Below are 5213 nucleotides of genomic sequence, written 5' to 3'. Positions count from 1 at the left end.
ATAGTGTGTCAGATGGTGATAAGTGCTACGGAAGAAAATTACTACAGAAAAGGATAAAGAGTGTTGGGTAGGCTTATAAATTTGTTCTTGTTGCTTTTTTTCCCCTCATTTAAGATATTTTCTTTTATAGTCTCTGTTATACAATTAATTTTTTTAGTCTTTTTTATTGTGATATACTTTACATATACAAAAGTGCATAAAACATAAATATGTAGCTAAACATATTACAGGGTGAACATCCATGTGCTCACAACTCCAGTCATGATCTGAAACTTCCCTCATCCTCAAAGCCTCCCATGTTATTGCCCAACCATCATCACTCCACATATTCCCAGAGGTAACCACTCTCCTGACTCCTATGTTAATCACTCCCTTGCATTTTTAATAGTTTTACTACCTATATATGTGCTGTGTATTGATTGAATTGCATACATTAGAAACTTAATCCCTGTTATAACTGCTGAGGGTAGAAAATCCTATTATGGTAATTGAAAGGTGGGGCCTTGAAGAGGTGATTAGGTTATAGGACCAGGCCATAGCGAATGGATTAAAAATAGTGGTCATGGGTGTGGTTTGGAGGGCTTTAAAAAGAGTGAATGAGGAGGTTCATCTCTCTCTGCTTCCACCATCTTGCAATGTGAGACCCCTGGGTCACTGTCACCACCACCAGATGGACTTTGGACTTCCCAGCCTCAGAAACTGTAAGCAATAAATTTTGTTTTCTTTCTAAACTACCCAGTTCCAGGTATTTTGTTATAAGCAACAGAAACAGACTAATACAATATGCCTCCAGCTTCTTCAGTGCCCATCTCAGTTTTTGAAACCAGATCATGCTTTTCTCAGGGTGGCCCCTGGCCAGTAACTGAGCAGGTGGTGGTACTCAGGCATTTCTACCCAGTGTGAGACTCCTCTAACATGCAGTCTTCACTCCAGAACTCCCAGCTGGGCTGACAAGAGATTTTCCATCTTTTTTTTCTGTGTTCTGGGTAATTTATTCTGATCTACCTTCCAGTTTACTGATTCTCTTTTCTGATGTGTCCAATCTGTTGTTCAATATATCTGCTGCATTCTTGATTTTGGTTATTGAATTTTTCATTCCTAGTTTAGGTTGGTTCTTTCTCAAACCTGCCATGTCACTCTTTATAGCTTTCTGCTTTGCATGTCTGCCTTTTCAAGTTTGTCATTTATTTCTTGAAACTTGTCTGATTATATCCAAAATCGTTAAAATCTCTTTCTGCTGTTACTTCAGCAGGTTCTCATTCATGATGCCTTGCTTTCTAGTACTATCTTTGACTCCATGCTGGTCATTGCCTTTGGAAAATTATTTCTGGTGGCATCCAAAGGCCTAGGATGGAGAGACTTTGTGATTTGATTTGATTAGGTTCCTGGGAGCACTACCAGTCCAGATTGAATCAACCAAGTTCAGGGCTTGATGGAATGAGCTTGTTGAGGCTATTAGTCCCTGGGATACAAATTTGCATAAGGGCAGGTATGTGGCAACAACTTTTCAGATATTCTTTTCTTCTTTACTAGCTCTGCTGAAAGTCAAGGCAGCCTTCTCTGTAGTCTCCTTGGATAGGGAATGAGTAGATCCAGTCCTTACCCTGGAGGTGTACTCTTTTGGAGTCCTTCTAAAGTGCTAGAGAATCTCCTCCCTATATTTTGAATGTATCTTGGTCCTGGACTTCTGGATCTAGATTCCAAATGTAAAGCTTATTCATCTTTGGTGCTCTGATAGCTCATCTGACTATAGGCTATCATCCCAAATTAAAAATTTCCCTGGGAGTTCACTACTGTCTTTTCAGTTCTTCAATACTTTTAAGGTCTGATTTCCATGTTTTCAATGAAACGGTTGATCTGAATAATCTACTGTGATAGATAAATATGGCTGCAATCTATTTGCAGTTCTTCCTATCAAGAAGTAGAGTCTATTTTTCCTTCCCTTGAGTCTAGGCTGGTCTTACGATTTGCTTTGACCAGTAGAAAGCAATGGAAGTGACATGGTGGGACTTCTCAAGCAAAGGCCTCAAGAGGCCTTACAACTTCCACTCTTGCCCTCTTGGAACACAGTCACCATGAGAAGTCTGAGCTATTCCGCTGGATAGGCAACGTGGAAAACAACCGAGGTGCTCTGGCTGACAGCCCTACCTACCAGCCAGATGTGTGAATGAGGTCAACCACAGCCAGCCAGCCTCCAGGCAATTGGCCACCATACTGTAGAGCCAAGAGAAACCAACAAAACTGGCCCCGCTGAGCCCAGGCCAAATTGATGGTCTACAGAATTGTGACCAATAAATTGGTTGTTTTAAGCTAATAAATTTTGGGGTGGTCTGTTATGCAGCAATAAATAACTGATACACCCAGGTCACTGTTCATCAAAAACTGCAGCTACCCTAAACTGAAATTTTAATGCCCCAAAATCACTATTAATTTGTTATTCATTACTTTGAGAAGATATTGATGGAAAATTTGTTAATAATCTAAGTATATTTTACTACAGTAACCAAATGTTTGACAGCAGAATTGATTTTTTTTCCGATTTCAGAAAAATCTTTAAGCATACCTGGTTAAAATGGCCAAGTTCATTTGGATACACCAAAGTCGATTGATTACTAAAAAATGGTAAGAAAAACTGTACCTTCCTTTCTCCAATCCCTTTCCCCAAGGGGACTAAAATTAACTCTACTAAAAGCAATATTTAGAAATAAAACTCATTATTCCTTAACCTAGAAACCTGAGAGCAGAGGAAGAAATAGTATAACCCTAAGGCCATTCACTTTACTTCAAGTTAACATCTCACTCACACGTTTTGGATAAAAAACTTTTTGATGATTTTCTACAGGAAAGCTCCAAAAAGTTTTGGGAGAAAGACAAGTCTCTTTGATTATACCCTTCTGGTTGTGTATTTTCAGCATCTATGTCTGTAACTAAATTTCTCACTAACAGTACTGCACAATGCAAAGCAAAATGTCATTATTTCTCTTAGGTAATAATTAATTGCCTAAGAGAAATTGGATTACCCAATTCCAAAGTAGTCTGTGAATCTTTTAGAGTCATACAATAAAAGAAAAAAATTTAATTTTCTTATTTTAAATAAAAATAACTCAGTTTAAAATACACTTTACCCAACAGATGGTTAAGGAATTAGGGTGTTAAAATTGTTGGCTCAGTAACTATTTTATGATTAAAGGAATTTAATCCTATTTGTAGCTTACTAATATTGATATGAATCTATTGGGATTTTCTAGAAGTATACCCTTTGTCTCATACAGTTGTATGTGAATTTTTTTTTTTTTTTACTACAGATTGTTCTATAAATGAGATTATTCATCATTTTTCAAATTAGGTTTTATTATATTTGGATGCTGTAGTTCTAATGGTGCTTAGAACATATGATCAAAATGCTGAAGGACTGTAGTAATAAAGAATACTTTCATAAAAGTTAAATTTGCTTGGTATTGAGACAATAATGATCCTATCAACATAAGGTACAATTAACACAATCTTGATTTGATCACATACGTGAATTGTTATAAAAATAAATTATTTTTTCTTTATAATTTTCTAGAGCCAAAAAAAGGCAAAAATACTGTAAAATAAGAGTGGAAAATAATTTGGTTTGTATTGGGAAAATGATGGCGACACAATTTTGTCTTGACATTGGTTGATTTCTATGTCATTCTGAGTCAACTATAAACAGAGGTATTTTTTAAAAAGCTTTTTTAAGAAAACAAGCTGTAGCTAAGAATATACTTGTGATTGAGTAAGTTTAGAAGAGTATATAATGTGTAACTAGCAGACATATTATGATTGTTAAATGTTAAATTATAAAGAGAAATATCTATAAATCCTACTTTTACGATGAGCTGGAAAGTCTAAGGAAAATTAAAGACACAGGAAAGTGTAAATGGATTGATGGCTTCAGTCAAGTCTTTAGTTTTTATGATTCGAGCTTAAAATCACCCTGTACATCTCCCACAGTTACTACAACGCTTTCATTTAACTTCTGCAGTACATGATATTGAAAGGATGCCAGAGAGGGCAGAGAAACCTGACTGTGGAAAGCAACGCCACCTAGCGGTTGAATTTGTTTCTTACAAGAAACCAGCTTCTCAAAAAGTAACCAGATCAGTAGGTTCCTATTCTGCATGGCCTTTAGCAAGCTGATAAAAGATTTTAGACTACAAGTGATGGACTTGGAAAAGATAGGAGAATCTTGTATGGTATACATTCCTTAATAAATGATTGAATATTTTAGACATTTCAGCAGAAATGGTTCAGCATCTGTCCATCTCATAAACACTTAATATTGACATTATGGTGTCTAAAAAATAATTCAATGAAAAAAATCATAGACACTAAATTGGAAGCCCTGTCTACCATGAGCAAATGAAAGAAACCTGTTAACGCTTGTAGCTTTACACTGTAGCTTCACCAGTTCTTCCTTGAGTTGGGGACAGAAATCCTTGGCTTGAACTGCATAGTTGCTTGGCTCAAGCCAAGAATCTGGGGCTAAGAATGGAGGGAGGATTTTCTTTCCTTAGTTTTGAAGGGCAGTCTCTTTTGGGGAGGCCCATGTGTTTATCAGCAGGTGCAGTTCAATTAGTCCAACACAGTCATTGGAGTTAATTAGGAAACAGTAATAAGAAGCAGCAGACTTCACCATATACGGAGCCCTGCATGTTATAGGCATGGCTCTGCTCAGACCTGGCATACATGTGTGCCTCTCTCTGAGAGGGAGGAATGGGGAACATGGTGTCTCTGATGAACACCTATACACTGGAGACCTGAAAATTTTCCCTCCAGTAATTTTTATTATTCCAGTTTGTAATTCATAGAGAGAATAGCTCTGGTTTTGTTTATTCTAAATGTGCCTACTTAATAGAAAACATTAAGAATCTCTCTTATACTCACTTGTGATTATACTGGACAAAAATAAGTACTGTGTGTTGATGGTGGGTGTCCTTGAAGGACACACATATACACATATATATTTAACATACAGAATTAGAGAATTAACTCAGTCTGTGGAAAGATACATAGATAACATTGAAAAGTCATGAAGAACTCTAGCAACTTAGTTTCAGTCATTAATTATATCTCTTCCTTTAAAATCTATTAGATAAAGCAACTAACTAACAGTAACAGCTCCCCGAGTGTGAACAAAGAGAACTAAAATATCAAAATACAATTGGGGGGGGGGGGGGGCCCGC

The sequence above is a fragment of the Galeopterus variegatus genome, unplaced genomic scaffold, assembly GCF_000696425.1.
Source record: "Galeopterus variegatus unplaced genomic scaffold, G_variegatus-3.0.2 Scaffold809, whole genome shotgun sequence".
Taxonomy (NCBI): domain Eukaryota; kingdom Metazoa; phylum Chordata; class Mammalia; order Dermoptera; family Cynocephalidae; genus Galeopterus; species Galeopterus variegatus.
The sequence above is the reverse complement of the archived record's forward strand: the minus strand, read 5'-3'. Positions refer to the sequence as shown.